General features: G+C 43.3%; 1 pseudogene; it reads left to right on the top strand.

The window, feature by feature from the left end:
• The first annotated feature begins 666 nt into the window (after positions 1-666).
• LOC124976616 (60S ribosomal protein L26-like) lies at positions 667-2,067 on the top strand (annotated as a pseudogene).
• The last annotated feature ends 9,209 nt before the right edge of the window (positions 2,068-11,276 follow it).

Here is an 11,276-nt window from a genome sequence, read left to right as displayed (position 1 = left end):
GGACACAGAGCAGAGGATTGTAGTAGGTGGTGGCGATGTTGTCCGTGGTCCTCCGGCTTGAGTCAGTGTTAACTTGCACAGTAAGCGTGGGCGGCCTTCGCAGTCAAACCAAACAGCGCGGTCTTCAACACTGGGGTTCCTGAAGCATTTACAAGAGTGGCGGGGTGCAGGCTTGGTGTGAATCTCTTCATTCAAGCCAAGTTCTAGTCTAAATTTTTGCTTTTCCAAGATAAATGAAGGCTAGTCAAATTGATTTTGAGATTTATGTATCTTGTGCAAAGCTAGCAGGGTGTCTATACCTCCATGGGGCCAAGTCTATAGAATACCATTGAAATCCTATATATGTTTGTCCCAAGGTCTCCTTGGAATTCAAATGGGATTAATTTATATTTTGGCTTAATTTTTCACAGTGACATTTTGTTCTAATTACCTGAGAGGCTGTCTGGTATAATGAAAACAGTTCTAGGTTGGGAATCAGAAGTTCCAGCTGTATTGATCCTGGGGCAAGTCATTTAACGTACCTCAGTCGCCTTATCTACAAAGTAGGAATTGTGCTACTTGTCTTGAAAATCATAAAGCATTACATAAATTAACATAGGGTGGGGTTGGCCTCAACAGTTGCTGTGTGATTGAAAATGAAGTGATTCTGTAGGTTTTGTTGAAGCCATGGACCAAAACAATGTGACAGGGGAGGAACTGGTGGTCAAGTGGGTAGGACACCAGCTGTCCTGTTAGAGGGACTACTTTATACCCAAGCCAAATTCTTTAATCTCACTCTTCAGGATTTTTATATAATCTTCCATTTTAGATAATAGAAGTAGGCCATTTGATCTTATACCCAATGGAAGAATTTTTGTCCATTTTTTAAATGAGGAACATAATGATGATTCTTGATATTCAACAATCTGCCTTCACTGAACAGTTTCTAGGTCCCAGACATCTAGCTTCTCAGATATAGGAATAAAAATCAGTCCTTTAGAAAGATGTGCTTATAAACACAATTATGAAGAAAAAGCCAGAGAAAGGGCTATAGAAAAGTGACAAGCTTTTAGGACTTCCAATGGTAGACTATAACCCTAGGGCCAAATCCAGTCCGCCACCTATTTTTGTGAAGAAAGTTTCAGGAGTCCAGGGCAGGAGGACCACAAGTTTGAGGTCAACCTGTGAAACTTAGCTAGACCCTGTTTCAAAAAAAAAAAAAATTAAGGACTGGTGATGGAGTACAGCGGTAGAGGGCTCCTGGGTTCAATCCCCAGTATCACACACACACACACACACACACACACACACACACACAAGAAAAGTTTTGTTAGAAGACAGAGATGCTCATTTGTTCACATATTATCTATGGCTGCTTTTGCACTATGATGACAGAACCGAATGGTTGTGGCAGAGACAGTGGTCTGCAAAACTTAAAATACTTTCTGACTTTTCACAGAAAGGTTTGTTGACCTCTGGCTTAAAGGAATCAACTCTTTCAAAGATTTTACAGTAGGTTAAAGTAGAGAACAGGAGAAAGCTTTTCCAGTTGGCTAGAACAGTCAAGTACAGAGGAGCAGAGTTGCTAGAGGTCGCTTCGTGTATAAGAAGCAATGTGCTCTCTTTCCTTTCATTGGCATCGCTGAAGTGGCAGAGGCCATAACAAAGGTCAATCCCTTTGTGACTTCTAACCACAGCAAGGGCTGTAAAAGGTATTTCAACGCACCTTCCTGTGTTCACAGGATAAAGTCTTCCCCTCTTTTCAAAGAGCTAACAGAAGTACAACCTTCAGTCCTGCTTACCTGAAAGGATGATGAAGTTCAGGAGGTGTGGGGACACTATAAAGGTCAGCAAGTTGGCAAAGCACCCCAGGTTTACAGGAGGAAATATGTCATCTACCCTGAACAGGTGCAGGGGTAACAGGCTCACGGCACAATCGTCCATGTGGACATACATTCCAGCAAGGTGGTTATTGCCAGGCTAACCCTGGGCAAGGACCACAAGATGGTCCTGGAACAGAAAGCCAAACCTCGATAAGTAGGAAAGGAAAGGGGCAGATATAAGAAAGAAACATATGAGAAGATGTAGGAATAAAGTAATATAGAACTTTCATCAAAAACTGCTAAAATGCCAGGTGCGGTAGTGTAGTTCTATAATCCCAGCAATTTGGGAGGATGAGACAGGCGGATTGTCAAGTTCAAAGTTAACCTCAGCAACTTAGCCAGGTGCTGTCCCAAAATAAAAAATAAAAAGTGCTGGGATGTGGATCAGTGGCTAAGCACCCCTGGGTTCAACCCTCAGTGCCCAAAACAAGCAAACAAAAAACAAAAACAAAACTGTTAAAATGAAAAAAAAAAAAAAAGCAAAAAAAAAGCAGCAGCCTCAGCAATGGGAGGTCTCATTGGTACAAGACAGGAAACAACAGATGGGGCTGGAAAATGGGCTACTTGGGGGCGAGCATCCTTAAAAGTCAATGCTAACATGTCTGAAATCCATTCTGTAAACCCTGTTTTTCAAATGGGATGTGTGTCATTGAGCTACACAAGCTGAACTGTTAGGATTCAGGCAGAAATTATTGGGATTTTTATTTTTTTTAAGAAATAAGAAATATGGCTTCATAAAATTTAATATACAGGTTGAGAAAGGGGTTCAGACTTTTTTAAGTTCCTGGAGATCTTGAAACAAATTATGTAAATACCAAGAACTGTTATCCAACTTCCACTCTGCCGGTTTTCTCTTCTTCCCAGAATGTAAAGTCAGGGCGCAGAGGTTTGCACTGTTGACAGAGCTTTGCAATGAGCAGTTTGTTAGGTGACATAAAATTTCAGGGATGGGTAAATACACCTTAGGAACACCTCATGCCATCTAAACTCAACTTTCTCCTCTGACCTACAAGCATTTCTCAGGCAGTCTTCCATTAGGAGGGACACAGTCACCTCCACAGCCACCAAGGCCAGTCCTCCTCCTGACAGGCATGAGTAATGGATTCTTTGGGCAGACACATTCTATGAAGCCTATGCACATGAATGTGGCTTCTGGGACGGAATATGGCATTTCTCTTCAGAAAGGGGCCAGGTAGGCCATTAATCTAGTACAGCCAGCTCCCTTTAACCATCTAGTCCTTATCACAAAGAACCCAGTTGCCATATTTGAGGAACTTAAACTATATCCTGTCAAGGCTTCAAGAAAAGAGGAACCTAAACTGAACTGAGCAGAGAAAGGATCCATTGAATCCCCTGGGGATAAAGTCTGGGCTGTCCCAGAGAGGACGGCAGCACTGGTCTAGAGCCCAGACTCAAAAACCTGGAATATCAAAGAGCATTTCCTTCTCTGTGCTTCACCTAGGAGGGCACGGGCTCTTCCTTTCTGCCTAGCTCTTTGAAGAACTTGGGAGGGAAAAAATGAAAACAAAAACAAATGACAGCAACCACAACCACTTTTTATGGCCACAGCTGGAGGTGGGGGCAGGGCCAGAGGAAAGCACGCTCTGCCTGGCTTTCCCAATTCTACATCATCTGGGCCTGCTCTGCGACTCAATCTTATTCCCCACATGATTCCTCATTCCAGCCCCGTCTGTTTCCTTCCCTCAAAGAGGCCACTCAGTTCCATTCTTTGCTTTTGGTTGAAATTCCACTCAATATTGGCCCTCACAAGACTTCATCTCTTTACAAAGTGTCACCCATTCCACTGCACCCACCCTTTCTTCCTTCTCCTGGTTAGCCAGAGATTCACACTGAAGTAGGGCCCCCTTGTATGTTTCTCTAATTGATTCAGGTCTCACCAGCTGACTTTCTTGGGAGGATGTGTCATTATGTATTTCCACAGAAATGAGTGATCAAGTTGGAGAATGAATAATAACGCATTCCTATACAAAGAGCAAGATCTTGGAAAATGGAATCAACATGAGTAAGGGGGACATGACATTCCTGGTTCATGGGGGTCAGAACTTATCTCAATTGTCAAATAGTTCTGGCTTTATAAGAATTCTGGTAACCCATGCAGAGATGGAGCATGGTCTGTGCCTCCAACAGGTGCAAGGAATTCAGAATTCTATGTTTGCCGTGCGAAGATGATTTGAACTCTCTAGATCTTGTATTTTCAAAAAGCACGGGGTATGACTCACTCATGGCTGGAAGCATTGGGAAGGGGCAGAGCAAAGGTAGAACTGTCCCGGGGGTTTTCTCTGTCCGTGTGGCTTTGGTGGGGCTTCTGGGGCTGGATGCCACACAGACATGCCCTTTCACCAGATCACAGCGCCTAAAGGACACAGAAGACTGCCGGGACACTCCGACTGCATTGATAAAGAAAGAACTCCAGAGTCCTAGCCAACAGCCGTCTGAAGGATATGGGACCCCAATGGAGGCCACCGTTTAGCATCCTCTTACCCAGAGGAGGAAAAAATTCCTCCTTTCTCATTCCTTCCCCCAAATTAAAACAATGAAAATCAGTTCTCATTATCCCAATAATTAAGTCCCATTCAGCCAGCTGACAGCAGCCAAAGAATGATTTTTCTGTGCCGCGCTGTGTAGCTGCCCTCCGCGGCCCCATTCATCGGCCACTGTGTGCATTTAATCACCCTTAGCTGGGCTGAGCTAATGAAATGCTGGGGCCTTGCCCTGCCCTGACCCTGCTGCTATTTCTATCTGAGCTCAGCACGTCCTTTGCTTGACAGTTGCAACCGAACAAGCAGATTTTTCTCTCCCATCTATGGAGTGTAAAGAGCCTATTTTGGCAGGCTGTGGGGCTGGGGACCCCGCTGGAAACCCAGTGAATGCCCCTGGAGGTTAATGTGCAAAGCTGTTTTCCAGACCAAGAGGCGGGAGGAGTGGGGGTGGAGCGCTGGCGACTGGAAGCCGAGGAGGAGGGCTGCGGCCGGAGGAAGGGCTGGGGGCTCTTCTGGGGCAGAAGGGGAAGATGAGCCTAGAAGAAGGAAGGGGCCAAGCGACGGGGGCACGTTGATCTCTCCTGATGCAAACCTGAACAAAAGCCCTTTGTCAGTTATCAAAAATCTCCCTCACTGGGGTCAAAGTGAGAAAATCCATCCCGTTGGGTTTCCAGTTCACATGGCCTGGTGAAAGGAGAGGATCCCGCAGAGAGACTGCTCTCTTGACATTCTTGTTGTTTTAATGAGTCCCCAAGATTCAGAAGTTTAGGGACTACGTTGCCAAAATTATATCCATATCGAAATTTAGGAACTTACATTGAGCTAAATGGAGGAAAAATATAAAACCCAAAATTTTCTTTGAGGGAAGTTGGAGAGAAGAGACCAAAACCATGTATTAAATGTGATAGCATGATGGCTTTATAAAAGTAGAAAGGACATAACTAAGAAGAACTTAAATAAGGGTGACAAACTCCAATGCCCCCAAGGGCCTGAGAGCTTGGAGTTCACCAAAATGAGTGAAGGGAGACAGGTGGGCGCTATGACCAATTAGAAAACACTCGCCCAGTCTTAGCTAGAAGGGCAGTTGCTGCATAGCTCTGGTGGCTTCATGCCATTCAGGTAGACAGGCCCTGAATTTGCGATTCCCCACCTCCCTGCCTCTCTTCCTTCTCTCCTTCCTTGAAACCAAACATCTCTATTCTTATGTGAAGCCTGCAATTGTTAATGTTAGAAACTAATTCAAGATGTGAAACACACACACACACACACACACACACACACACACACACACACGGTGTGCTAGCCAAACAAAATATGTTGGCCTACTGTAAGCCTACCCCTAACATTTGGAGGCCCTGGGGCAAGAGTACAAATGGAGGCCCACATATCATATATCTAAATATTTAAAAGGTATAAATCAAGCTCATGAACTGTTAAACAAAATATGTTCTCTCAGCCTACAATGAAAGTATATGCCGTCCTAGCAACATGGAAACCAGGCGTGAATTCAGAGTTCTGAGATGGCTCGGAGTTGTTACAGAAATGGGGCAGTGGGGGGAAGGCTGACTCCTGGCCCCCCCCGCCCCGCTCTCCCACCCCCACCTCCATCCTGCATTACCAGGGGTCTTGTATATCTTAGCCCACAAGTCAAGCTCTGTCTGTCCCCATATACCTGTCCCTTGGCTTAGTGCAGATTGCCCTGGGAGAACACCCTCAAATGGATTTGGTCATGTTTGACAGGACTCTGGGGTTCTGGGACCCAGAGTGTGGTCTAGAAGAAGCATGAGCTTGGGTGATCACTTCTCTTTGGTGCATGGGACTAGAAATAGCCACAGTGAGGGTCTTTAAGTGCAGGGTCCCAAGGCAGGGACTCCTTTTAGCAAAATCTAAGTGTTACTGGCCCTTCTGACTTAAATAAACAAATGCCTATGAGTGGAGATGTCTTGATTTTTGGCCTGTTTTTATAACTAACTAGCTCTGTGACCTTAGATAAATCAATTTTTGATTACTCAGTTTCTACATTATAAAATGGGGACAGAATACCTCTTCTAACCAATTTGCTTGAGAAATAAAATTATGCATCTGAAAATACACTGAAAAGTAATAACTTGAGAAATAAAAAGAAAGAATGCTGAATGTTTTTGATATGCAGAAGCTAATTCACAATGGGGGCAAGGGATAGGGAAGAATAGAGTTACTTTCTATTAGGTAGAGGGCTGTGAAGGGAGGGGGAGGGTATGGGTGGAGTGAAACAGACATTATTACCTCATGTACATGGATGACTGCATGACCCGTGTGATCCTACAATGTGTATAATCAGAAAAATGAGCGATTACACTCTATTTATGTATGATCTATCAAAATGTATAAATGCATTCTACTGTCATATACAACTAATAGAACAAATAAAATAAAATAAATTTTTAAAAAAAGGATGACTAAGAAAATAACTACCATTGGAACAAACTTTATCAAATGGAATACATGTATGAAGGTCTCATTAAAAGCCCGTCTTTGCTAAATAAATAAATAAAAATCTGTCTTTCCTTCCTTTCTTTTTTCTTTTGTGGGATTTGAACCCAGGTCCCATGCATGCTAAGCAAGTGAGCCCCAGCCCCTGTCCTAAAAGTCTTTCTTTTAATCACAGGTATAGGCTAAGCCTAGAAGAACTGAAATGACAATACTTTTCATTGAGGAGTTTTCCTCTCTTCCACCGATCCACTAGGAGCAGTCTCTTATCACATTGTTCTTAAAAAGCTATTACAAAGGTAATAAAACAAAACAAAAACCAAAACTTGGCCTGGGATTTCAGTCAGTGAACTGACTGAAAGCACAAAAGGTTTTGTCTCCTTAACTATCCGCACAGCAGTTAGGCATTGTGGGTGTTTCTTGAGTCAGAATGCCTACCCCCCATTTTTCCTTCCTAATACCACTTTGATTTCCTCTTGAGGGATTATCTTTTCCCTGTAGGATACAGTCTGTGCACACTGCTGGTAATCAGGCTTGTGACCTGTGTTAGGCCTATCAGATGCTCCCTCAATGGAAAGTGAATTTGGAACAGAGGAGCAAAGAAAGTGAACATTTTGGAAATTTCATCCCATCCGAGTCAAGCACCCTCCCAGGTACTTGTGACCTCTGATGTGGTTCTTGCTTCTGAGCTTCCGGAAGCTTGCTTGCTTTCTACCCATTTCTAAGACTGGTTTTCCCCTCTTCCCTTAACCCTGTGAACCCTCTCCAGCCTTCTTTTAAACCCCCTTTGGCTTACGTTAGCCAGCAGCATGGCTGTTGCATATACCCAGAGAACCTGGGTGGCTATGGTGGCACCGGGTACTAGAGTGCTGACCTTCAGGCCGGCTTACTCAGCGCTGCTGAGACCTTCCACGTGCCCCGACCGCAGTGAGAGCATCACTCACTGAGGGAAATGACACAGCGGCTCAACGCTGGGGCAGTGGCACCGTCCCGGGCCTCCTCCACCCAGTTACACACGTTCATTTCTCTCTCGGTTTTCCTGGAATGTTGGAACATTCATTTAGCTTTTCACTTCAGAGGATGAGCTGTTCATAAAATGGCCAGCAGAATCCCAGCACTTCAAAGGGTGCTCCCAGAATGAGATTGCAGTTGGAATCAATATAAAAATGAGTCAGCCCTGTGCTCACAAGGCCTGCTGTTAGATTGATGTGTCAATATCACATGCCGAGAAATTAGGTTCCAATGTACCTGACTGTCCTGGAGAGAAGTTAGTGGAAAAGGGCAGAGGGTTTGCCAGGAGTCCGAGTGAGGATACGTGGGAACCAAAGAATAACAAAGAAGGGAGATATGCAGGGGGGAAGATGTGGAGGAAGGAAGTAAAACCATCTGGGAACTGAAGGCAGAAGTACCCAATCACCAGGAGAGACACGTAAGAATGACATTGGGGTAGAAGATGCCCCAGACTGGTTTTTAGACTACATTTTGAAATCAGTGTTAATAATTATTGTTTAAATTTTGTTGTGTGTGGGGGTACTAGGGATTGAACCCAGGGGTGCTTAACCACTGAGCCATATCCCCAGCCCTTTTTAATATTTTATTTAGAGACAGGGTCTCACTGCATTGCTTTATGACCTCTCTAAGTTGATGAGGCTGGCTTAGAACTCACAATCCTCCTGCCGCGGCCTCCTGAGCTGCTGGGTTATTGTTTACATTTTAACTTAAGACTCACTAGAGTCTAGCCTCTGGTTATTTGCCATCACCTGGGCTCTTACCCTGAGATTGCTCTGTATATCCCCAACCATAGGAAGGAGGGTGAGGATGCAGAGGCCCTAGAGAGTGAGGCCCTGGTTTCTGTCCCCAGCCTATAAACAAACAGAAAACAAAACATATAAAGCACTTAGTAATATCCCTGGCACATTAGTGCTCTATAAATATTAGTTAGTATTATCCAATTTTAAAATATTTATTGAGCATCTGCGGTGTCCCAGACACTGTTCCCGTACTTGAGATAGATCCATGAGCAAAACAGACACAGATCTCCACCCTTGGGGGGTTTACATTCTAGCAGGGGAGAAACCATAAACAATGTTGGTGGTATTACTGCTATCTGACCCCTTATCCGCCCACTCCACTGAGCTTTCTGGAAATCCTCTAAATCCTAAATCCTTTATCCTCTTTGAACATTTTGTTGATCTTCAAGCCTTAACTCAAACCTGGCTGGCCCTAAGGATCTGGTTTTCCCCACAGCACTCAAAATTAGAGCTGCTTTTTTGGTCACTGTCTATATATCCCAGAGCTTGAAGTAGAGATGTGACCTTGCTTCCTACTGCTGCTTCCGTGTGTGTGTGTGTGTGTGTGTGTGTGTGTGTGTGTGTGTATTTTTTTTTTGGTGGTGGTGGATCTTAGACTAAACCCTAGGCAAGCACTTTACCACAGAGCTACATACTCAACTCTTTTTATTTTTGATTTTGAAACACAACTGGGATTACAGGCTTGGGACACCACACCAGCCTTCTTCCTTTATCCTTTATAAACCGTGGCTTGTCCCAGCAACTCAGGAGGCTGAGGCAGGTGGATCGCAAGTTTAAAGCCAGCCTCAGCAACTTAGCAAGACCCTGTCTCAAAATAAAATATAAAAAAGGGCTAGGTATGTGGCTCAGTGGTTAAGTACCCATGGGTTCAATTCCTGGTACCAGAGAAAAACAAAAACAAAAACCATGTCTACTTGGTTGCCCGTCCCCGCAGACCAGCTGACCCTCTCCCACCCCGTGCCGTGGGCACCAGCCTCTCCATTCTCCCACCCCGTGCCGTGGGCACTAACCCACCTTCCCCTTTCATTATTGTGGTCATTATTCTTGGGGCCTTTAGCACCTTGCTCTTGAGTCCCTGGAACTCCTCATCCCCACTCATTTCTTCCACCTTCCTCAGCTACATTAAAAGGGCCACCACCTTTGCCTGTCCCCACCGCCTTTCAAGCCTAGACTTCAGTTGTCACATGGCAACACCATCTCACCCTTCCAGCCACCCTTCTCCAGCAATTCCTTGCCCCTAACAAGACCTCTGATCAATCAAGTTGATTCACTTTTTCCTACTGTTATTTTTTATGACTTTGTTTTATTTATCACCTCCTCTTGTGCTGTTATTTTTCTCTATATCCATAATCAATTCCATGGTCCATTATGAATAAACACTGTCTTACAACTCTGTCCCTCTCTCTCATGCCAAACCTACCTAGCAAAACACTTGAATCTGCTTAAACCCACCTACTGGCTGTGAATGGCCCTATGGCAGTCTAAGATTAAGGAGAAAATCATTTAATTGAATTGACCAATTACATTTTAAATCCATGACTTCGTCCTCAAATGCCCAGATAGACTACACTGCTTCCCTAGTAAGTACATTTCGACTTTTCTAAGAGCACTAGTTACTCTCCTCCCCTCAGACCTCCCCTGATCATCTGCTCTTAGCTGATGATGTCAACTCATGTCTCTTTGAGAGAACAGAAATAACCAGACAGGAACTTCCTCATCTCCAGTTGTGACATATGTAAAACTACTAACCTTCTATGTCTTCCCCTCCATTAAAGACAAATCACTCTAATTGTGCTGGATGCCCATCCTCTCTTGATGTCCCAAGGACTTTGTTCCCAAGGTCATCCACCTCCCTTTCCAGCAGTTTCTTCTGTTCTTTGGATCATTCTCATCAGTGTACAAAATGCTCCGGAATATTCCTATCTTGAAATTTTTCCTTTGATACAACATCCCTTCCAGTTATTGTTTCACTCTCTGATCCCTTCTAATTTGTTTTATCTAGTGTATGTAGAACACTGTTGACTTTGATATATTAATGTTATATTCAGCAAAATTGCTGAATTCTCTTATTATTTATGATAATTTCCCAACACAATGACTTTTTTGCATTAAAAATCTCATTATCTTTAAAGAAAGCTAGCTTTATCTGTTCCTTTTCTACTTCTTATTCCTCATTTCTTATGCACTGGTAAGATTTCTGGAATGATATTGCATAACGGGTGATAGCAGGTATCTTCATCTTTTTTCTGAATTTCATGAATATGCATCTAAGGTTTTACCATTGAATATGGTGTCCATAAAGGTATCAATTATAGATTTCTCATCAAATTAAGGCAATTCCTTTCTATTCTTCATTTGCTAAGAGTTTTATATATAATATATATATATATAAGGAACTTGGATTTCATCAAATGATTTTTCTGCCTCTAAGTAAGAGATCATATACATTTTGTATTTTAATCTGTTTCTCTAGTATATTCCATCAGTCATTTCTGATGTTAGATCATTCTTGCTTTTAGATAAATTCTACAAGAGAGTTTTTTAAACACACACACACAAACACACAGATATGTCATATCTGGTAATATTTTATTTAGTAATTTTCATCTTGGTATCAAGTTTATAACAGTCTC

This window comes from Sciurus carolinensis, chromosome 2 (genome assembly GCF_902686445.1).
Source record: "Sciurus carolinensis chromosome 2, mSciCar1.2, whole genome shotgun sequence".
NCBI lineage: Eukaryota > Metazoa > Chordata > Mammalia > Rodentia > Sciuridae > Sciurus > Sciurus carolinensis.
Note: the sequence above shows the minus strand (reverse complement) of the source record. Positions and strands in the feature narration are given on the sequence as shown.